Here is a 24968-nt window from a genome sequence, read left to right on the forward strand (position 1 = left end):
ACATCTGCACTGCAAAATACTGTCCCACAGAGATAACCAAGAAAGCTGACTGTGGCTGCAAGGAATTCTGCCTGGGATTACTTTGCTTCTCAGGAGCATTTTACAGCCTGCCCTGTGCACCTAAACCAAAGCTTCACCTTACAGGCTCCAGTGCGTTGTGGACATACCCTGATTCACAAAGCGTAGAGGTTAAGGCTGATGAAAGTTATGACGCCTGATAACCCTGAACTTTTGTTACAGATAGTGGCTTTAGCATAATTTATGGGCAAGCCCCTGGCTCTTCACATCAAAGCAAAGTCAGGGATTCAGAAACTATTCATAATAAACAAGTCTATCTGATATTAAATGAGATTGTCTTAACAATGTGTCATGGTACTGAAAATCTGCAATTGTTTTTGCTGTCTTGAGGAGATGTTACATTTCAAACATTTGAGAAGTGATGTGCTACAATAGGTAGTCCGGGGGTTTTCTGTCAGCCCCAAGATATTCAGCTCTAAATGTGCAGTTAAGGATTAAAGACTGGATGGAGATTTCTGGATTTGTCTGAACGGGAAGAGCAGCAAGTGAGAGTGTAGGCGGTGCAGTTCCTGAGAGAGGGCTTTTTTTGGGGACAGCTTTTGGGGTGTATTTCAGCAGCTAATTCACATGAACAGTGAATGCCATCTCCAGTGCAGCCCTTGTGAATGTGCAAGAAGAGCTTGGAGGGATGCACGGCAGCATTGTAGCCTACTTGCTGTTCTGGAAGTACAATTTTCTTCTCCAGTGCTGCCCACTGGACCTGATCAAAGTGGGATTCCTCAGCTTTTTTGCAGGAAGAGAGTAATCAAATCCTGAAAGACTTAAGTGTGAAATCCCTAGGAATTAGTATATAAAGAAAAATGCCTGAATGTTGAGAATTTTCATGACCAATGAAAGGATTCTTTGCTTTGTGTCACATTGTGGATCTTGTGTACAGTGTCCTTGAGAACCTTCTTCTCTGGGGGCAGCAGTAGTGTGACGCAGGTGTTGTAGATTGTGCATCAGGATTAGCCTGTCTGCTTTGTCCACCGACTCCGAGGGGACACTGCTTGAAAGCTCGTATTTAAACTCTAGGTCTTTCCAACACAAATGGTTGTTCTAGCTTTTTCATAAAGTTGCATGAGTTTCTCAGAACTGTTAGATTCACCAGAAGGACAAAATCCACATTAAGGAGGAACGGGTGACAGTGCTTAGAGGAGGCAGAAGATACCGCGTTTCAAGGAGGACAGAAAAACAGTCTCAAAAGAAAAACGGCTGTGTTTCAACCTTACAGTAAGATGCTGCTTTGATGGTATTGTAACAGGAGTGTGCTTTTCAAAAATATCTAAAAGATGTCTTTAAATGTGAGCCATAGGAAACTGCACAGGTACTTGCTAATTGGGCCACTCCAGTTCAGAGGCTTTTGACATGAGTCATAGGTGAAACGAAGTCATATGTTCATAATGCTGTTTTATTCATCAATCTTAGCTGAGAGATACAGAAGTGAATTATGCTTTTAGACATACCAGAGAAAAGACGAGCAATGGGCTGCACTTTTTCGAAACCTGAGAGTTGTGCCAAAAAGGTGCAAAGTGATTCCCAGCTCAGCAGAACCTCACCTGCAGAGCTGCAGTCTGCAGAGGTCAGCGGTAATAGGGAGACCACAGCCTTTCCCCCAAACAGGCAAGAAATAGGTAACCTTACTGAGTCTGGACTCGAGCATAAGTTGGGAAATAAGAGCCGCTGCTGCTCACAGAATCAAAGTATGACAAAAGACAGGGATTTCCATCTGATGGTGAGTTGAAGACTCACACAGTGGGGGAGAAAGCATGTGGCCCAAACCGGCAGCAGCTGCTGAATCACAGGCTTAGTGATTCCTCACACCTGTGACAGGCAGCTGCTTGGGAGCTGGTGTGGTTCATCCTGCTCTCCAGCACTGCAGTGGGTCCTGCTGCGTTCCTGCAGGTGTTGTAATCGGAGATTTTCTGCTCTGAAAAGGCGGCCGGAGTCTTTCAAAGCCAAAGAGGTGATATTGTATGCTGGTCTACCTTGGAGCTGCCTGGGGGTGCAGGGGAAGAGGCAGGCAGCTGCTTGTGCTCCTGCCTTGGAGCAGTGTCCCATGCGGTCCTCCAGGTGAGGAACCTGGGAGCTGCTCGTGCTAGTGCTCTCCGTGCTGTAAAAAACCCTGGGTTGCTCCCAGGGAGCAACAAATGCCTGGCTGAGGTGTGCAACAGCCCTGATTTCCTATTCCCGGGTACTACAGACAGTCAACTGCCTCTCCACAGAATTTGTGTAAAACAATTGTACTGCTCCAGTAGATTTTTATAGCCTCTTTGCAGAGATGTAAATGTTTATCCAGAGCACAAAACCGTGGAGAATCTGAATGTCCATCTCAATCTCGGTTCTTCTGCAGCTTCATCCAGAGAAGGAGCAGGTTGGTCACCAACGCAGAGGTGCTGTGTACCATCCTTTGAACCCACTGGCCTTGGCTATATTCACGTGAAATAAAACCGTGACTTAACTGTCTGCAAGCGTGGGGACTTTCTCCTTGAAAGCAGTGTAAAACTATGGAGATTTGGTCTATAAAATCTGTGTCTCAGCTCCCTTTCACAGCTTTTATTGAAGTGGCTAACACTTAATGAGTCCTCAAAAACATTTATACAATTCTTATGGGTACTTCAGGACCTAAAACAAGTTCTGACTACGTGATCCCAGTTTTATTCTGCTGTGTTTGGTCAGCTTTTTAAGTTTGCTTGCTGAGTAACCATCGGTTCCTTGATTTTTCTTTGAGTTTGTTTTATCTGTCTTCTTTACAGTGCTCTGCAAGAACACTGACCTCATGGCACTGTTTTCCTTGGCAAGTGATGTCTTCAGCTCAAGTTGGAATATGCAATTTGCATAAGGCAAGTAAAAACCATCTCACGCCCTGTTTAGGAATATTGGTTAGAAAGTAGAGCAGTATAATACAGAAAGAGGCTGCAGAAGAAAACATGTATCTCACAAAAAAATCATTAAAAGCAAAAGCAATATATATTTAAATTGCAAGAAACTCTCCTCTAGGGGCCCTGGAAAGACAAATGCACAAATACTCACAGATCAATATCGAGAAAAGAAAAAACCCAAGCAAATAACATAGCACATCTCTTGTGGAAGTAGGGAGGACACAGATCTAAGGTGCACAATGCAGCTGGGGTTGGGGGGGGGTGAGGAGGGTTATATTCAGCCCTCAGGTGCAAAGAATAGAGCCCCCTCTCCCAGCAGGTGACCAGCTGGCTTTCCATAAATGAAGTGAAAATGAGAACCTCCCTTCTCTAGCCATGCCTGATAGGGATCTCACATTGTCTACACCTGCTTCTCATGCTTAGGTCATTTGCATTTCTCAGCCTCCTTCAGTTGAAGAGATGGATAAGTGTGAGCTCTGTTAGCACGCTGAACTTAAGGACCTGAAAGGACTGCTAATCTGTTTCAACTTGATCACGCAGCGGCTGTAACTTAGCAAAGGGCTGGGCAGTATTTGAGGTATGGCGTTTCTTTACTATTTTTATGTTTTGCAGATAGCTACTGTGTGCGTCAGTGTATTCTTTTAATCAAAGTTCCCTTTCTCTTGATCCTGAGGGTGCCTTGAGGTGCTCTGTCTCCCGGGACAGGCAATCGTATGGTGATGTTACTGAAGTGGAAGGAGTGCTATCTCTGAATTCTTGTCTCTCTTTTAGATGCTAAGAATTTGCTAATGTGTTGTGGCTGTTTTGCACAGCTGCTGCGATGCATAATCCTGTTCTAAATGGCTATCTCGTGGCTGCTTTGCATTACACAAAGGCACTTAACCATTGAATTTCTCCTCTGGCAGACCTGGTGTGTCAGTCCTGGTGAATAGGCATTTCCTTTGTCATCTTGCATTGTTCTGACCTTGAATTTGTAGGCTTGTCTTCAAAGACAACTGTTTCCACCCTGGTCGAGGGGAAGCTTATGTTTTGTATGAAAAAGCTGTATGTAAGAAATTGTGAGATAACCAGAAATCCTGGCTCTCTTCAGGCTCAGCTGAAAGTTAAATACTACCTTCAGTGAGGCCTGAGAATGAACCTGAGACTTACTGCTTAATTAGCCTAAAAGGCAAAGCTTGGGGTTTCAAGTCTATTTTCTCCTTGCTGCCCTCCTTTATTCCTTCTCCCATCTCCTTTCTTCAATTTATTTCCTTAATATAGCAGTTCTGTCTGTATTTTTCTTCTGCTTATACCTAGTCCTAATTTTAGGCATAGGCAAAATGGAGGGTGGCTGCCTGCTTGGCTTTATGACAGCATTAGACCTAGTGAAAATGGCAGTGGCTGCTGCTGAGAGAGGCGTTAGGATACATAGGTTGATAGTAATGGTTGGCTGAGAAAAACAAGGTAATGGAAGAGAAGTTGCTCCTCTCAAACGTTTGACTCTGCTTTTCATCCCAGTTTTGTCCTACCCGCTCTGGTAGCGAAAGTAACCTGACCCTATCTTCTTCTCCTCTAGTAGTACTTATGCGAAGAATACTCAAGGCAACTCTGCTTATAGGCTTTTCTCCAGTTACAGTCAAGGCTAGTTTTACTGGAATTAAAGAAAAGCCCTTGTTCTTCTGACTTGGAATGCCTGTTCGATCTGGGTTACAGCTTGTTAGAGACCTGTGTCTTGATTTAGACTCCCATCAAATAAAATACTGCCAGTGGGAGTCCTCTCTGCAGGATTCTCCAGTGTCTGAAGACATTTTTGGCAATTTCATAGCCTAGTATCTTAATGCATCTGAATTGGTTTACTGTTTGGTTTTCTTTCTTAGCTTAATAGGGGTAAATGGGGAGAAACCTATAAGTGGTCTTCGGAGCCTACTTTTTGTTTAGATATTTAAAAAGCTGAAATGCAAATAAAAATGCTGCTACTTGCCTTACTTTTATTAAATTCTAGGCTGTTCATATAAACCAAGATTGTTCATGCTGAACCTGTAGGCTAGCTAATAGCTTCTGGGCCATGCTCTGGGCTCGTCTATCTTCTGTACTGTTATGTCTTTGGTCTTGTTGAACACGTTTTGCTGTTCGTTATACTTGTTTTAGTTGGTGCAATAGTAAAAGGAATAAGTTTCTCTGAAGATGACTGGAAAAGGTTGCAAAGATGTTTGTTTAAAGATTTAGTAAGGGTCAATAGGAAGTGCATTTGTCTCCTGGTAAATTTATGATGAGGCCACAGCACAAATTAGTGGTGTTATCTGAAGACTGTTGCTTGAACAGTCTGCTGTCTTATGGGTAGTTTTATAAGTGATTCTGTCTTGAAAGCTTCTGTGCGTTTGTGACCCGTAAAGCTCTGTAGCAATGTTTATGCAAGTTTATTTTTTCCTTACAGCAAATAAGTTTGAATCATCTACTGCTGCGCACTTAACAGCGACAAAACACTTTTCACTCTCCGAGCGATCACTGGCAAAATTAGCCTCTAAAAGCAGTTGTGTTAGAAGTGGAAATATATTTTATCCAGAGGAACCTCAAGTATAGAAAAAAAAACCCCAAATGACTCAAGGGTAGCATGACAAATCACTGGCATAACTAGGACTTTCATCTGTTGACACCCTTTTTCAAAGTTATGAGGTATCTCTTGCCTGCTGGCAGCTTCCTCTAGTTGATGTGGTACTCTGAAAATCAGCCTAGGCTGCGGTTCTTAGCTTATGAGTACATCTCAAAAGCTCAGCTTATACAAATAAGTTTATGCTTCAGTCAAAGATAGTGTTAAATCAGCTGCAGCCACCCTGGGCCAGTTCCTGAAGGATTTATTCAGCTGCTTATGTTACTTTTGCAGTCCGTGCTGTTATAACTGCGTAGCTACCGCTGCCCAAATGAGCTAGTTTAAATCTGCATTGGGTTGCATTGTAGACAGCCTAAACCTCTCTCAGCAGAAGAATGCCTACTTGGTGTTTTAGAAACTTAGTTTACTGGAGTAGCGAGCTGCCCATGGGATTAGGAGGCTGCCTGCCTCTGTGTTCCTGTTGTTGAGAGTGTTGGCCCCTGGGTTTATCAGTCCCTGTGATTTGTGTAGCTATAAAAAAACTGCTTGCAAATGTTTGCATTAGAGATATCCTCTTCATCAGTGTGTGTAGATATGTTGCTGTTTTGATTATTTCCCAAAACTGTTGATTGTTCATCTGTCATTTTCAGTGATCACACCCACTGAACTCCAGTGTGCAATAAACTACCTTCTGATCAAAATGGGTTCATTTACCAAATGTTTCAGGGAAGCAGCCTGGCAGAAATTTATACTTAGCTGATAAGAAATGTCAGAGCTGAATATTTATGTGTTAATTGCTGTACCAACAATATGCTTACATCTGTAATCTTGCCTACAGGATCATCACAGAATTACCTCAATTAAAGAGAGAAAAGATTTGTGTAGACAGATCATGTCAATCCATTCCCTTGGTCTATTACAGGATTCCCCTGCCCTCCCCATAATGGCTTCCCAGGGCTTGTCCAGCCTAATATTAAAGGAATCAAGAGATGGAAGATTTCACTATGTCCCTTGAGAGAGATTTCTACTCTTGCAATGTTTTGGTTTTTTTCTGATGTTCATATCACACTCTAGTTTCCTTAATTTCATTCATATGAATGTTCTTTTATTATAAATGATGGGACTCATTGATATAAAAAAAAAATCAGTGTGAATCAGTGCCATATTTAAATGCTACAGTAAGGTAAAACTTAACTGATACACACTGTAGATTCTGATCCTTTGAGGTATTTTTATAGCTGACATATGCTATCAAATATGAACTGCCACACTGGAACCTAATGTAAACCAGTGTTACCCCTAAAAGTGCCCAGAGAGTAAAAGACGCTGTCTTTTTTTTTTTCTTTTTTTTTTTACTGGCAGCTGGATGCTTGAATATTTCAGAAAAAAACAAAGGCAGTGTGACAAAGTGACTGTATTTCAGTATAACATTATGTATTGAAGAGCGGTGTGCCAAAAAGTAGTATGGTTGTTATTGCTATTAATGTGGCCATTCAGCTATTTCTACCAAAGTGGAGAATACTAAGTGCTGTATGGATAATCTAGCAATGCTCAAGAGCTCACATTGGCCCTTCACTACCTCCTCTGTGTCTAAACAGGGCCACATGATTTGCAAAACCAGCAGTTTCTTTACCACATCCAGCAATAATCATGCAGTCCAAATGGTTCTGTGTATTTGTCCAGTAAATAGAACAAAATTGCTACTTTACATTTATATCACTACTTATTGAGCGTTGAACTGAAGGAACCTGTGTGTATTTCTTCTGCATATGCTTTTCAAAGGTGTATGTGTTACACGTTGAAGTACAGCGTTGTCAATTTGTGCAATGGAATCACTGTCAGTTCAAATCAGCTTTCCAAACAGTTCACTGGAAACTCAGTGGAACAAATGAGCGCATGCAGTCTGAGGAGGAGATGGGAATTATGTATCATCACAGTGATGTATGAACTGCTGTGATGTTGTTAGATTATTTTTTTTTAAAGGCATGAACAGAAACTTTAGTTGTTGTATTACATCTTATTGTAAGAGCTGGATGAAACCTGCAAGACGTTCTATTTAATGCTATTAAAAATGTCATTTAGGTGTCAAGAGTCTGGATACTTTTACCTTTCCCTTTACTCAGACCTAACTGTCTTCTCAAATGCTCTTCCTTGTGTAGCTTTTGCCCTCTGCTGGAATAAAGCAAATGCAAGCCTGTGTGTTGCCGCAGTAGGATTTGAAAAACGTGTGCTTGGTTTTTCTCTTCCTTAATGGGTGAAATCAGTTTCAATTAAAGTTTGTGCTCCTTTTGATCTAGAAAGTATAAAATATGCATGACTGCTGTCTGCTTGATTATTCTGCTCTCTCCTGGCCGGAGGTCTGTTTGGTTATAACCTTAACACTAGTGCCACATGTTGGAAAACCTTCGGTTGCTCTGGTGGTTGGAGCCAGCAAAATACTTGGAACAAGACGTCTTGTATGATCACCCTTAGGTGATGACAGTCATCCCTAAGCTCGGTAGTTCACAGTCATAGGTGCTTTTGAAACTGTGTAATGGCTCCTTAGCTGGCAGCATCTCCTCTCTGTTTTGTTATAACCAGAGGGAATCGCTGCCCTGTGCGTGGTGACAGGGTCTGGCATGCCACAAGTTGGGAGATGGGCACGGTGGCTGTTTCAGCCATTAGAAGCTACTGATTCTTGCTTTTAATGAATTGCAAATAACAACTCAAAGACTTGATTAAAAAAATAATGTGCTCCTGTCTGTTGTTATCACCTGTAACCCCCACTTCCCACCAAATCCTACAGTGATAAGGGCTTGAGCACTTGCAGATAAAGCTTGCCTTGTCTGGAGGGAGCATTTCAATGGAGAATGTTTGCTGGGGTTTGCTAAAGAGTCCTCCATAAATGACTGCTCAGTTAGATCACTTCCTTATCAGAAAAATCTGTAGTCCCAGCTCCTCCTTTTTGCACGTCAGGGGTGTAAACATTGCTGTTTTCATTTGCATCTGGTTTTGGAGGCAGACGTTTCATCTCGCTGTCTTAAGTAAACTGTGCTCACAAAAGTGGAGAAGCTTAGCCTTAGCCCTTTCAGAAATTGTCCACTCAAATCCTTCTGTGGAGAAGGAGAGGGAGGAGAAATCAATAATTTATGGGGTAGGGGGAAGAAATCACTGTATATAATCTTGCAAAATCCTATAAACAACTGAGTGCTGCCAAGACAATTCCCTGGGTATCATCTGTGCTCCTCGGTAAAGAACAGGCCACAAGAGAGGCCAGATTACCCTTCAGGCAAATAATCCTGGAGTCAGGAAGCAGATGAATTTTTCTCTCTTCCACCAGAATTAGAAATTTTCAAGGCAGTCAGAGAATGGTAACCGTATCTCAAACGTGCAGCAACAGCCTGGTTAAATAACACTGTTACGGTTGCATGGCCAAACTTGTCGCAAGTATTTCCAGAATGAAGCGTGGCTATGCAACCTTAATTCATCTGTAAGTGTGTATCCGTCACAACGGAATCCTTGATTGCATTTCTCATAACATTGTTCCCCTGTACGGTATTGCATCAGCCTATGCACAGCAGCTATCTAATATAGGGATGAATTAGGGGGGTAGTGAAGGAGCATTGCTACGGCAGGCAAAAAAAGTGTATATATAGGGGTCTGTCTTGGGACCAGTACTGTTTAATATCTTCATCAATGATGTAGATGGTGGGATCAAGCGCACCCTCAGCAAGTTTGCAGATGACACCAAGCTGAGTGGTGAGGTTGACATGCCTGAGGGACAGGATGCCATCCAGAGGGGCCTAGACAAGCTCAAGAAGGGGGCCCATGTGAACCTTATGAGGTTCAACAAAGCCAAGTGCAAGGTGCTGCACCTGGGTCAGGGCAACCCCCAGTATCAATATAGGCTGGGGGATGAAGGGATTGAGAGCAGCCCTGTGGAGAAGGACTTGGGGGTACTGGTGGAAAAAAGCTGGATGTGAGCTGGTGATGTGTGCTTGCAGACCATAAAGCCAACCGTATCCTGGGCTGCATCAAAAGCAGCGTGCCCAGCAGGTTGAGGGAGGGGATTCTGCCCCTCTACTCTGCTCTGGTGGGACCCCACCTGCAGAACTGCATCCTGCAGCTCTGGGGTCCTCAGCACAAGAAAGACATGGACCTGTTGGAGTGGGTCCAGAGGAGGGTCACAAAAGTGGTCAGAGGGATGGAACACCTCTCCTATGAGAAAAGGCTGAGAGAGTTGGGACTGTTCAGCCTGGAGAAGAGAAGGCTTCAGGGAGACCTTATTGTAGCCTTTTAGTACGTCAAGGGGGCTTGTAAGAAAGATGGGGACAGACTTTTTAGTAGGACCTGTAGCAACAGGACAAGGAGTAACAGCTTTAAACTAAAAGAGGGTAGATTCAGACTAGATATAAGGAAGAAATTTTTTATGATGGGGGTGGTGAAACACTGGCACAGGTTGCTGCCCAGAGAAGTGGTAGATGTCCCATCCCTGGAAACTCTCAAGGTCAGGTCGGACGGGGCTCTGAGCAACCTGGTCTGGTTGAAGATGTCCCTGCATATTGGGGGGGGGGGGGGGGGGGGTGGGGTGGACTAGATCACCCTTAAAGGTGCCTTCCAAGCGAAATGTTCCTATGATTTAAAAACAGTCCCTGGCAACTACATTCAACTACTGTTTCTGTGTTATACAAACCCTTTCACTTAAATGATGCTTCATCAAAGGTGATTACTAGTTTTGTGTGTTTGGCACCTAGAAAATAAGCCTGGGGTTTGACTTGCAGAAGCACTGATAATGTAGAGATGTAGTTGGAATCTAGATCTATAGACCGATAAATAATCACAGAGTTGGAAGAAAACGAGAGATATCTTGCATCATGTGATGGGATTGACTATACCTTTATCAGTCTTACAGATGTTTGTCTAACTTGTTCTTAAAATCCTCAGTGACAGATCCTCCATGCAGCCTAAGCATGCTATTGCAGTGTTTATCTATGTTTGAAAGGAAAAAAAAAAAAGTTTGCCAAGTGTTTTACCTTGATTATTCATGTTGCAATAATGAATAGGACATGAAAACCAGGCTTAAACTGACATTGGGAGCATGTTACTGTTTTGGGGTGGGGGGAGGGGAGGGTAACAGCGTTTTACATATTTGAAGACTTTTGGCTTCCCTCAGCCTTTTAAGGCTGTATGGTGCTTCTCTGTCTAATCTGCTTTTTGTAGGTGGTGTATTTTACCTTTCTATCATTTTCATTTCTCTCACCTGGATGTTCCTTGACTAGATTTTATCACTCCTGAAGTGTCTTCCCCCAAATGGGTAGAAATATTCCTAATGAGGCTTTATCAGTGCTCAGTGCAATAGAAGGGTAACTTCATGTGTCTTGCAGGCTTTTTTCAGTGTGTTAAGGAAAGCAGGAATTTGTGCTCCTATCTCATCTTGGATTTTAATAGGCACCAAACAGCTGTTCCACTGGTATTGTTTTCAGAAATGGGTGAAACAATGTGGCTGAAAATTTCCAAGATAATTCAGTTCAAGGTGTCGTGGTTTAACCCCAGCCAGCAACCAAGCACCATGCAGCTGCTCACTCACTTTCCCCCACCCCCTCACCCCCCCGTGGGATGGGGGAGAAAATCGGGAAAAGAAGTAAAACTCATGGGTTGAGATAAGAACGGTTTAATAGAACAGAAAAGAAACTAAAAATGATAATGCTAATAAAATGACAACAGTAATAATAAAAGGATTGGAATATACAAATGATGCACAGTTCAATTGCTCACCACCCAATTGATCAATGCCCAGTTAGTCCCTAAGCGGCGATCCCCCCCACCCCCACTCCCCCCAGTTTATATACTGGGCATGATGTCACATGGTATGGAATACCCCATTCGCCACTTTGGGTCAGCTGCCCTGGCTGTGTCCCCCCCAACTTCTTGCTGGCTGGGCATCAGAAGCTGAAAAATCCTTGACCTTAGACTAAGCATTACTTAGTAACAACTGAAAAAAAGTGTTATCAACATTCTTCTCATACCCAACTCAAAAACATAGCACTGTACCAGCTACTAGGAAGACAATTAACTCTATCTCAGCTGAAACCAGGACACAAGGGAAAAAAAAAAAAAATAATGCTTCAAGCCAAGTAGTTGGAGTCTGGTGGTTATAGGCAACAGGAAGGCTCAGGTAATCTTGAAATCAGCTGGTCTCAACTCCACCTGTAATAAAGCTAAATGTAGCCCAAGTGTCTTTGCAGGCCTTCAGGCAGATTTTCCTTACCTTCCCAGAGAAACCTTAAATATCTTTATTGAATGAAGGTTGTCAGAAAGTGGGCACAACAGCATGAACTTTACTGGCCAGTTACTTCCATGGGAGACTGCTTTAGTGTTCCAAGAAAAATAGTTTGCCTAGTGAATTGCCATCCTCGTGTCTTGCACCATAGGGATATGTATGTGTTTTGGTTTTATTCTTTTGAGATCTCCCATGTAAGCTGACTAAATCAAAACTCTCCTCACATTGGATTAAATGCTGATAAAGATGTAATCTATCATGTTACAGGCTGCTTTCAACATGGTGAAATAAAGATGTGTACCTCTTTCATACATGAGTAGAATTCTTTTACTAGAAAATAAATCTTCAGTACTGGTTGGCTGGTATAAACACATCAAATATCATATCCAGTATCTGCTTCCTATATTCTGAAAAGCATTTGACTGTTAGAGAAGGCTCAGGCCTTGACTCAGAGGCTCAGTAATTCTAATGAATATTTCAAATAAAAAGCAATGCCTACTGTCAGCTGTTTCCAACAGGTGTCGGGGTTTTTGTTGACAGGCTGTGCAGGGGGATGCACTGTGGTTCTCAACTCCTCATCAAGAATTTACAAGAATCCTTGTAATACTTGATTCTGTGGTTAAAACCTTCTGCTGTTTAATTCTTGGTGTCTGCTTCCAGGTGTTTGTTTACTCAAAGGTAGCATAAGAAATAGACTTATGTAAAATGTTCTCCACAAATTCTGGTGTCCAATTTGTATTAAAACCCATCAAGTGAAACAGTGTATTAGTTCAGGGTTCTGGACAGTTTGTGATGGTGGTCAGGCACTGTCGAACCTTGTCACTGTCAGACTCATTAACAGGATTGCTCTAAGCTGCTAGAGAAACTGTTGCGTTAATGTTATGTTATCATCAATGTCAAGAGGAATAAGATTTGAGCTTTGAAAACGGTGGCAGGGAAAAATGAAGGACATAGTCTTAAAGGTGTCTTACTGCCTCATTCAGAGCAGCAATTATCTTTTGCAGACCAGATACCAAGACTGACTGGATACAAATAATATAAAGATTAAAATTTTCTCTATTAAATATGTTTATGACTTCTCAGTGATGCTTCTGATATCCAGAAACATGAATGTCATAGAACCAGGTGCAATTCAAGTGGAAGGCTGAAGAGATCCCCTACTTATGTAGGCACTCCCAAGTGATTCTCCAGGAGATCAGATCTGCGTTCAATAGTACTGAATTTTGCAAACCTTTGGTAGAACACTTACAGAACATAGCCTGAGTCTTGCCAGGTAAATGGAACATTTTTCTTCTTCACTTAATTATCTGTCATCCGCCTTTAGTTGCTGTCATTGGTGTGACTGAGCAGAAACCATTTATCATGGTTCCTAATGATCCTTTATTAACTAATTAAGTCAGTGAAGCTCTGAAATAGCTTCAAGATAGCCCCAATACTGAGGGAAGGCATGTTGAAGCTCTTACTTTTGTAAGTGAATTGCTGTTACCTATTCTTCGTTTGTATTCAGTCACATCCTTGGAGCAATGGGAGTCCCTCATGTTTTAAGGAGGCTGCAGGCATGCACTTTGTTAGACAAAGGATGATTTTACTTTGTGACAGACACTGGCATTTCTCTCTTACCTCTTTCTGGGAAACTGCTACCTCGGATCATACTCGGTTGCCTACATACCCTAGTCATGGTTCTGCCTGAAAACTCCTGAGGATAACTGCTTAGCTGTGGACCCCCTTGCAGTATTCACAGCCAGTCCAATTTGGAAACAGTGTGGTGAGGAGTGTCAGCATCTCTATGGTGTCTGGATCGATTTGACAAAAGCATGTAATGCTTTCACTTCATCTACTCTCTGAAAGTTGGAGTGAATTGGACTGTTCTGATATTCTTTTAGCCCATTCTGTTCATGATGGGAGAGATCTTGTGTGATGGGAAATCCTTCTTCAGTGGAGTTTCCTATGAAAGATGGAGTTGAGTAGGATTGTATGTTCCTATCTACTCAACCTCTCTTTTCAGTACTGTGGATCTTGACCTTAGCTTGTGACATACTGAGAGTAATTTGTTCAGCCCTGGCAAAGTTATTCAAATCTGAGTTTTGCAAAACGAGCCCGCAGCAAATCTAGAGGGTTTCACTGACGGCTTTATAACACCATCCAAACGCAATTGGTGTCCAAAAGGCGAGGCCATATTTCAGCTTGCCCTAAGCTAGCTCTGCAGCCCTCTCTTTGTTGTAGTTACAGGCTCAAAGGTGCCCTATTCTTGATGTTTTGTCTCTCCTAATTGATAATAAATACCTCTGCATTTCTGGAAAACAAGTGTATCTTGAAAGATATTTGCAAAATTTTCTTTTGCATGAAGGAGGAGGACAATGGTCAGTACGGATCACTGATTTAAATCTTTGGCTGTATTCACTTGCCACAGGCTAGGGCCAGCATGAGGGTGCAAATTCCAGAATGCCCAAGCAGGTCTTCTAAGCTAGCTTGCTTGTGGTGAGAGACCACCTGAGTGACAGTGCAAGGACAACCCGAAGTCCTCCCTTACAGCATGCCAGGTCAATAATTGTGAGGGATAAGCTTTGAGACATCTGGAGACAAATCTTTCCTTGTGCTAGCATAGCTCTTGACGTGAAGCATGCAGCTAAGCTGGAGGTCAAGGGAGAAAAGATGTTCAGAGAAATGCTGTTGCCACATCCGAGTCATCTAAAAATTGCATGTTCAGCTTGTAACCATGCGTGTTATGTGCAGGATGATGAAACTAAATATGGCTATTTAGCACTGAAGAAATTGAAATTTTTGATGAATAAAATAAGAGAGAAGAGAACTAGAGGGAATTAACCATTTTGGGGGGAAATGTTCTTTGATATTGCAGTATGACCAAAGTTGTGCTGCAGTCAGTGCCCTTCTGAGTGAACTGAAATGAGCCGTTTCTGACAACATTTTAAAGCAATGAAGGTGCTCTATTTCTTAGCCTAAGGCATACCTGCACTCTGAAGCATAAACTATATTGCCTTGTGATGGCAGCTCAACGGTGTCCGTAAAATGATTGGGTGACTCGTGCCTAGCTAAGACTGGACTGGAGCCTATGTTGCAAAAAACCCCTTGAAAACCAGGAATCTGAAGTCCAACATCCTGTGCTAAGGGACTGAACTGTCTGTAGAAACAACTTTTGCTCCCTTCTTTTGCCCTCTACAATAGCAGCACCAATGCACATGTGAGAAACCCTGTGTGTGGGTGTTACACAGTTGTGGAGTTTGGACTCCAAACAGAGGAGTGGAGTCTCCAGCACCATTGATCTTTCCTTAGAGCTAAATTCAGGATGTATTTTTATGTTTTGGAAATTGTAGTATAAACTAATAGGCTCGAGCAAAGCTGAAGGGAATAATATCAAGATAGAGAAGAGGCATTTGTAGAGCAAAGAATGAAAAACAGTCTAATCAGATTGAAAGAGACTTTGTACCCAGTGCTGCATACAGGTAATAAGATATAGTCATATGCCTTGCTGTATCGGGACTTCACTGTAGTCTGTGTGGGTCGCTATTGTATTTAAAAAGAAAAAAGGGAAGGGGGGAGGGTTGGGTGTGGAGAGGCAAAAAGACTCTAATCTTTGAGAATATGCAATAGAGGTCACCCCCAGGGAGGACAACAGACCTGGCGTAACAGCTTCTCCACTGTTTCTCAACCTTGTAGATGAAAGTAGTTCTGTTGATGTGGTAAAGAAGAAAAACCCACAACTTCCCTGTGCAGTGGTGCTTTCTGGTGCTGACACTGGCCATGAGGACCTTTATTCAGATTAAAGAATTATTGAGCAGTGCACAGTTCAGCTCAGGATCTTGAGAATGCAACATATCCTGCAGCTTTTCTAGTTGTGGGCAAATGAACTTCTTCCTGTTATTGGTGGTGCTGTCTGATTTTTAATTCCAAAGGTTAATCAGTTGTAGATGTATGTAGCAACTGCATTTCAGTTAAGAAAGCAAACTTTAGAAGTTGAGAGGCTGTAATGTGTTAATGGTATATGTGGCAGTATCGTGTTCTGGTGAGATCCTGTAGCTTCACAATTAACATTAAATAGAACTATTTGTAAATTGACTTGCTCTCCTGGGAAAGACTAGTTTTGGGGTTTTATTTTTATTTTTTAACTGTTGGCCAAACTTGAAATGTAAATGTAAAATATCAAGGGTTTGGTATTCAGCTGATTGAGTGCTCTCGGCTCTAAAGGTTGGTCTCGGTAGTTAGACCTCAACTCCCAGGAGGTGCCCTATAGCTGCGGCATCTCCCTTTTATCTTGTACCTGCTCAGGAGGGAAGGGGAATAGGAGATGTTATGCAAGATGCCTGGGTAGCAGAGGAGAAACAGGACCCTAAGATGGCTAAGGTCATCTGTCACTGAGGCAGCACATTCAAACAAATGTAGATTAATGTTGAACTCCTCCAAAATGGAATAGCTGATTCTGCTTGAAAAAAATCAAAGTGGTTTTGTTTTCCATCAGCTTGGCTCAGATTTTTTGTTTAGGCTTTACTCGAGGAAAGTTGTAGATCTGTGTACCTTTCAAAATGTTCCCCCAGAAAATTTCCCTGAAGAAACAGGTTTGGGGTTTTTTTTGGTTTGTGGTTTTTTTTTTTTTTACTGAAAAATTCTTCAGCCTGATCTGTCATTCAAGTCTAGCATCTCTCAGGGCCCTGTAAAAATGTTCAAATTGATGCAAATATCTGTCCTAAGATCTACAAATCTAAATACATGAATAGATAAGGGGTGGGGGGTAAAATGAACCACTTGCAATGAAATGAATCTGGTAGTTGGCTGTCACATCTTTGTCAGATAAACTAATCACATTTATTTGAAGTTTCACATTGTTTTGACAAGCTTCTACACTTGATGCCAAAGCTTTTGCACCTGAACCCAAACCCCAAACTCTCCAAAGCTTGCCTATGAGTAGCAGAGATGGCAATACCAAAGAAAAAGGCAGAGCAAGCCTGAGTGCCTCTGACAGGAGAGTCTAGGGTGACAAATATTTTAGAGGTGTGTGCCTAAAGGTGTAGGTCAGGATGTCTCATACCAGGGCTAGTTCTTAGTGTCCCAAACAGCTGTGCTTTGCGATAGACTAGGCACGTTGTATCGCTGAGAGAAGGCTGAAGGGCAGCGTAGCGGAACAAGCTTCTTGTGCTGGGATGAACTGGCCTTACAGAGACCTATGAATTGTAATACTGCCTAGAAGGCTGAAACTGCAACTATTTTATTTTGATGTGACTGAGTAAAATAGATTGTGGAAGACATCTGCTTTGGAAACGTATTTGGCACAATAAATAACATTTACATGACGCTTCCAGGAAATATTGCTGTGACATTTACTGTTGGGTTTTGCTGTTTGTTTTTGGTGTTTTTTTTTTTTAACCTGTATCCTTACCTAACCTTTTTTGAGACAGAGAGATCAGCTGCTTTAAAGAGATAGCTCATACTTTACTTTCTTCCTCTGAGCAGTGGTTTTATTATTATCACAAGAGTGCTACAGAGATGTATGGCATTTCGAAGACACTTCCAGATTGTTACTCAAAGGGATTTATAATTTGGTCTCTGATCCTATATTGAGCCTTTCAAGAACCATCTGTTGGGTCTTAGAGAGCTATGGCAAAGTGAGTGAAGTGCCCGAAGGTTTTAGGGTTTAAGTAAATATAGTACAACAAGGGAAAACAAGAATAGCAAATAATGCCCACACTTCAGCCCCTGCCAAAGGACCTGAGCAGATAAGGAAAACAGTAATGAGTGCGTATGAAATGCTTATTGTTACCTCTGTATCTTTTTACTCCTTCATTTAAATAGAACGCATATACAACACTAATTAATTTGTAGGCTAAAATCTATAAACAGTGGAATAAAGAGCCATGTGAAGATGAATGGTAGAGAGCAAATTCCAAGAAGAAATTAGAAGAATAAGAATCCAAAGTTTTGATTTTTGGATTGTATCTATGTATCATGAACAACAGAAAGACACATAAATTTTAGTGTTGCCTTTTTTGTAATATTTTGGCAATGATCTTGATGTTTTGGTTTGAGTCGCATAATTGTTTAATTATCTTGTATGCTTTTTTAAAAATTTATATTAAACTTTTTGACGTAACAGTTGACAATATGACCCCCTGAAGACGTGAAACACAGGCTACAAATAAGAACCCTAAATTACTATAAGTGATCATTTTGGGGAGTCTAGCTCATGATTTTTTTGTCATGTGGTTTGCAACATTGGGAAGTTAATTAAGAAAATAATTGCTGCATGTTGTAGTTGCAACGTCCTTCACCACTGAAGGACCTTGAGATGAAATTAACCTACCAATAATAAATATATATAGGGAAAAGATCATTGCAATGGAAGAAACTAGTATAAAAAAATGCTAGTAGATGTGTATATAAGTTTCCTGCCAGGTATGGGGGGGGAACAGTCACCTACAGAATGCCTTTCCCTGCTTTCTTATCAGCTTTGGAGTTATTGTTTTAGTTCTCCTTTCACATCTTCTGAGCTGCTCTTTTCCTCGCTCCTCTGTTCTGTGTTTGCTGGAGTGCACGCCTTTACCTGTCAGTGCCTCGTTGTTAAAACTATATCTTCCGTGAGGTTCTAGTGTCATTGCCGTTGAGAAAAATCTTCAACACGAGGAGAACCTGTCCTTTTCAGTGCACGTTTCCGAGAGCCTTTGGTATAAACAACCTTCTGACATCCTTAAGGTTTCTTTGCTTATTATAGCCTTTCCGTCTTTACTGGTTTCGTGGTTCCCATTAATATCAGCTATTTTGTGCCATTGCTAGACTATGCGTTACCTTCCTATGCTACCTTGTTCTTCTCTGTGCAGAAATTCTCCTTCTGCAAAAGGCTGATATTCAAATAAACTCTAAGTGACAATGATGACCGCTTGCATGTGTACAGCAAAGCAAACCCTTCCATACATCCTTGTGTGTTTGACAGGGGCACGAGCAGGATACACGTTCAGCTATTGCTGAACCCTACCTACCCGGCGTCAAGCCCTTCTGTTTCTCATGCTGCCCTGCCAGCGAGTAGGCTGGGCATGCACCAGAAGTTGGGAGGGTACACAGCCGCGAGAGCTGACTTGGGCTGGCCAGAGGGATATTCCAGACCATAAGACATTGTGCTTAGCAGTAAAAGCTCGGAGACAGGGAGAGGAAGAGAGGAATATTTGGAGTTGCGTCCCGCCCCCCGAGTTGTTGTTACATGTGCTGGGGCCCTACTTTCCAGGAAGGTGCCTAGATATCTGCCTGCCAATGGGAAATAGTAAATAAATTCCTCTTTTTTTTTTTTTTTTTTTTTTTTTTTCCCCCCCCACTTTGCTTGTGTGTGCATCTTTGCTTCACCTATTAAACTGTCTTTATCTTGGGCCATGAGTCTTCTCGCTTTTGCCCTTCTGATTCTCTCCCCCATCCCTCTTGAGGGGAGTGAGTGGCTGTGTGGGGCTTAGCTGCCTACTGGGGTTAACCCATCACAATACCTTATGTCCAGATATAAGACTACTGATCAGTTAAAGGGGTTGGGACACTATATAGGCATGTTAAAATGAAGAATAGGAAAGGGTATTACAAGGAGGAGTAAGGCTAAGGAGTCCTTTACATTACGTAGGTCTCCAACCCCCAAGAGCTGTACATGTTATTGCTATCATGTGCTGTACGGACCAGGATGTTATCTTGAGTGTGGTTGCAGCACAGAAGGGTTTAATAGACTAGGTGACTCCAGGTCTAATTTCCTCCTTTGACTGATGAATTCTGGTACAAAAGCATGTCTGATGGTCTGATTCCTTCACATCGGTAAGATCTGGGCTAAGACTCACAGTGAATGTACCCAGACCCTTTTGCCCTGTTCTTGTCAGCTTTCTGCCCTGATAGCGCTCTAGCTGCTAGCCATGCTGCAGGAGGAGACTGGTTAAACATTGTTGGGCTTTCCTTCAATAAGAATGGTTGCTGTTGCCTGCTGAGAAGTAGGAAATTATATGTATTTCTTTTTGCCACAAGATATAGCTGTTGTGGGCAGATATGTGGTATTGTTTTCCTTTTTTCGGTACTTTTATTTGCATGCTCAGAATGGCAGAGCTGCTGACTTAACTCTCACCAATCCTCCTCCACCTTCCCCTCTGCCCATTTACCCAAACCTACTCCTGGCAAATAACTTTGTGGGGATTTTAAACACTTCAGGATTTTCTCTGCTTGTCCCCACTACCCTTTCCCACTCCTTCCCACGCCTTTTCTTTTATTATTGCAGTAAAGGAAAATATCATGTGGAGATATATTATATTGCCAGATCTTTTTGTTATTCTCCTTTGTCAGTGAAGAACCAAAGGCAGTAGAGGAGCATGGAGTGTTTGTGTTAGCACGGAATCATGCCAACAGAGTGTGTAGTCATATTTCTAAAACTTGTATTTTAAGATCTGATATTTAGTAGCCCTTCTGTCATGTGGTGCATCTGAATCATTGAGGGAATTAGGGGAAAGATAGAGAGAGAAATTCCTTTATTTGGAAGCTCTACTTCAAACCTACTCCAGGTCAGCAATGCAGAAAACCTGCCTGTATAGCTTTTAGGGCTTGTATAGGAAAGAACATGATACTCTGTTCTTTCTCGACAGAAATGGCTAGGATTAAATTTGTCATGAGTGATATCACTGGGCTCTTTTAAAAGCGAGGCTAAAGCTCAATGGACATGTGAAATGAACAGTGTCCTTTTTACGTTTGCATCTCTTTCTCTGCCTACAAGTTGCCCATATATTTTGCAAGTGTACCACAAATAACCACGTTGTATCTCTTGCCATGGACAAGTAAAAGATGGCACGTCCTAGAAGTGCCCACCCAGATTTTTTGGCAGTATTAATTTGAGAGGAATGTTCAGACAGCAGGTTGTTTTGCAAACGGTTTAGTCTGTAATCTGGTCCCTACTTTTTCCAAGTTGCATCAGTCACAACACTGAACAAATGCAGAGAAAGGCTTTTCAGTTATACTGCTCATTAGATTAGATATATCACACAGCTCCTGAGTCACAAGGGTAGTGGTTGCTGTGTTTGGAAAAAGCGGTGAGGGGAAGGCTGATGACATGTGGGCAATAAAGCAGTATTTGCAGAAAAAGCAGCGGCAAGCGATCTCTTGGGTATCTCCCCTAAACATAAACAGAATTTTTAGACTGAGGGTTGTTTGTGTTGTGATTAAAACTGGCTATTTCCCCTGTGTCTGTCCGTCGTGTCGTCCCCCGTCCCCCTCCCCCCAAGCAGTTTCCTTGGAAGAATACTCCATTTATCACAACTAGAAATTTCTGGGAATGTATCAATTCTGATCAAACTTACTGAGAACGTGTTTCAAAACCAGGGTGACTTGTAGGGAGGGTTTGAGAGAATTGACTACAATAATTGCTTGAGTTTTGCATGCTTGTTGCATATGACAAACTTAAATATGTGATGACTAGAGACCTTCCCCCCTACACACACTTTTTTTCTCCCTTTAAAAGTCTAGCATCATTCTAGTGCAGAATGGAAATACTTTAAAAATCTTGAAAAATGGTAGTGCAATACCAAGAACATTTCCCTCTCTGATCTGGTTGAGACTGGAAATCCCTAAAAAAGGTGATATAAGATGTAGACCACATAATGCTCTCATGGGATGGGATGTTTTCAGGCTGCCTGTGTTCTGTGTGCAGCTAATCCATTTCCATTGGCATCATGGCTGCAGATTAGGCAGGATGCATCTGCACACACACGTTACCTTTTATAGGGCAGATATAGTCCTAAAACCTTGTTTGCTGTTCTGGCCCATACAGGTCTGAGTCACAATCCCATGTGGGTGGATGTTGGTCATTTGAAAGGCTTAGCTTTTACAGAAGTTAATGTAATTCTTGACTATATTTAAAAAAAACCCATACTTTTTATTTCTTTTGTGCAGAAACATCCTATATCATTAGCTCTCAACCTGTATTAGTCCAATAAAGGCAATTAGTTTTCCCTGTGGAAGAAAACCTGCTCAGTATTTGGCAGCTGCCCTTGGAGCCATATCCTTGGAGCAGATGGCTGCTTGCCTGCCAAATAAGATACAAATTAGATTTCCAGATGATTGAATGACGGTGGCAGGAAAGCAGCCATTCGTCTTGACTCCTCCTCTATTGCAAATCTGGTTAATCAGCGAGAACATAACCACTCACCGTTCGTGCATGCACTCTGCCCAGCCAAGATATCAGCGGATGGGCCCCACTGGGAAAAGGTGGGATAAGTTAAAAGAAAATATTTTGCTCTTTGTAAACATTTGGTTTATAATGAATACCAAATCTGTCCTCTACGCAAGTGAATTGCCAAGCCTGATTTAGTCCATAAGAAAAGCAAGAAATTAGTATAATAGATCAGCAGCCCTGATACCCTGTTTCTGTCAGAGTCCTGCACTGGCTCATAACTAGGCTGAGCTCCCGTGCAGCAGGATGATAACTGTGGAGCTGTTATTTAACTGTGCAGCAGTTTTATTTATGATCAGCTTTTAGGTTCAAGCACCAGCTCCACATTAGCTGCATTTGGTGATGGGATTGACGTACATGGGAGTGTACCCTGCTTGGCCCAGGAGGACAGGCAAGCAACCTAGTAACTTGTGCTTCCCTTATATATTGTTTCTTTCTGGATTTTAAATAAGATAAATCTTTATATTTGAATGTGGCTGTTTAAACATAGTCAAAGGTGAGCCGGTGATTGCTGATGTGTAAATGTAAGAGCTGGACAAAGGGCTTCAGTTCCGTTCCAAAACCCTTGGAAAGGACCAAAGACTCACCACGTGCTCGTGAAGTGGAGCCATGTTCTAGCCAGATAACTGGGGAAAAAAAAGCAATGAAAACAAAATAGCTTTGAAAATGGAGTTGGGGGGAAAAATTGAAACATTTTTTCCCATGGTGGAAAAATAAATACAGTAGGACCACTAGTATGCTCAGTTGAACAAATGTGTTTCCAAGGAAGTTTACAGAGTTATACTGGTACAATTGTGAAGGGAATCTGGCTTAACACAGAAGTCAGGGACTAGATCTTCAGCTGATGCAAGCAGATGTGGTTTCTACTGAAGTCCATGAGGTTATGCTAATCCACAAAAATGGAAAGAACTGGCCCCAGGACAACTACAGTCTAGGGACTGCTTCTGCCCTTCCATATTCAAATTGCAGGTTTCTCTGTATCTTTATCTTTTCTTTCTTTCATATAAATAGTGGGGAGAGAAAGATTTGCAAATGTGCTCTACTTCAATGAATCTCATTTTTAATATTCTTTTCTTCCAGAGATGAATTCTTTCTACTTTTCTATTTAGCCTATCAATGCATATATAGCTGTAAAAGCAACTGTGTTAAAGTTGCTGTGCAGCAAAAAAAACCCCAACCCTAAAAAGATAGAGAAGAATATTTGTTGCAGCTGTATCTACAAATGGTTTGTCAATTTTCTACCCTTCATTAAAAATGCATTGCCTTCCGAAGCTGTTCTTCGACCTAAAGAGACTTAAAGCTAAAGAAATACATATAGTTATTTAATTTTTAAAGAAGAAATGTAGAGAGGATGAGACCAGAGTCAGCACAAAGTTTTTCAGTCGGGTCAGCAACACTCAGGTTTGCTGTCCCAAGGGTAGCTGGAGAGTGGGCTGCTGAGGCTGGGTGGGGGAGAGGCAGGGGGGGCTCAGCAGCGGTCAGGGGGGATGCAGGACCTGGGCAAGGGATGGACAGCGGGACAACTCCAGGAGCTCTATACAGGCGACAGGGCTAGGAGATGACAGCAGGATGTCAGGGATTAGCAAAGGTATTGATAAGTCAAAATGTTTAATAATGTAGGATGGAAGGTGAGGAGGAGGAGTCAGCAGGGTTTGGGAAGGTATGTAAGGTGGGGGAGTTCTCCCTTCTTTTCTCTGCCTTTTTCTCCACACTTTTTTCTCCCCTGCTGTTTCCTTGCTCCTGTGAGGAGAGATTGCGTGATGAAGCGGCAGGGCCAAGGTGAAGTTCCACAGGAGGGTCCTGGAGAATCGGGCTTTCTTCTGCTTGTGCTCAGGATGGGGCTGCAAATGAAGGTGGCAGCAGCTGTTGCTGTTGTGGGGCTGCCTTAAACATCCTTCAGCAAAAGCAGAACCGTGCCCCTGTGATGGTCACGGAAGGATCACACAGCAGCGAAGCAGGGTGGTTTGCCACCCCAGGCTGGAGCTGCGGCGTGTTTTTTTGGGTATAGGTTCTCTGGGCGAAACTTCAAAGTTTGTCTGTGCTCTGAAAAGAAACTAGAGGGGCTTTAAAGTTTCCATGCCTGTTATTTCTCACAAAAATGTGCTCAGTTTAGAAGTAAAAGAAGGTTTCTTATCCTGCCGTTTCTTTGAATGTTCAAGCTGAACTTTTTCTCTGGCTTTCACCTGTTACAAAGGCATACTGCCCTAGATTTAGACCCTCTAAAGGTATATCTACATTTGTTGAACAGATATGGCTTTTTCCTAGTTCCACCGAACATTTGTTTGTGTTAAAATCTTAACGCAGATGAAGTGATTAGCAATTCGGTTGTATTTATCTAGCTGAGAGAAATCCACAGGTTGTCCAGTGTTAAATTTCAGTAGTTCTTCTGTGTAAAATATATATTGCCATCAATGCACTAGAGATTTAGAAGGAACTAAATAAGACTTTTGAAAAGCCTCTTTTTTTCCTAGTAAAAGCAGTGGTACACCAGTGTCACTCCACTGCCTGAAAGCAAACAGCTACGTTGATCCAGGGTCAAAAAGAACTCACTTTAGTTTACTTCCCTTTGGTGTATTGGCTCTGAATAGATGTCACAATAAAAAGCCAGCAGTAGCCTAAAACGAATAAGCCTAAAATCACTAAAATCACTGCACTAAAATCAATAAGCCTAACAGTCACTATATAAAGAAAATGCATGTGAAGCTAAGCCTGTGCCCTCATAGAATCTGTTCACCTTGGCAAATAAATCCACTAATATTTCCATCTTGCAAGGTTGGTAAGAGGTTATTGGGTTTGGGGTTTAATTTCTTGACGGGGAAACTGAGGCATAAACAGTATGAGACACATCTGTTGTACTACGTTGTCTGCAGCACAGGTAGTATTTGAACTGAAACTTCTGGAATTTCTACTTTTACCTTCCTATAGCATCTCTAGCATCTCAGGCCTGAAATAGGCACTGTCTTGGCATATGTTGCCGGTGTATACTCTGTACGCATGTCTCTCTCCACTACCAGTAAAATCTGT

General features: G+C 42.1%; 1 long non-coding RNA gene across 2 annotated transcripts in view; it reads left to right on the plus strand.

Annotated features, from left to right (window-relative positions):
• Positions 1 to 3384: 3384 nt before the first annotated feature.
• LOC138685532 (uncharacterized) overlaps positions 3385 to 24968 on the plus strand; it is a 44221-nt gene continuing 22637 nt past the window's right edge. For both annotated transcript variants that reach the window (XR_011324838.1, XR_011324837.1), the window contains exon 1: positions 3385 to 3516. This is a non-coding gene — a long non-coding RNA (uncharacterized lncRNA). The remainder of the gene's footprint in view (positions 3517 to 24968) is intronic.

Source organism: Haliaeetus albicilla, chromosome 5 (assembly GCF_947461875.1).
Source record: "Haliaeetus albicilla chromosome 5, bHalAlb1.1, whole genome shotgun sequence".
Taxonomy (NCBI): Eukaryota; Metazoa; Chordata; class Aves; order Accipitriformes; family Accipitridae; genus Haliaeetus; species Haliaeetus albicilla.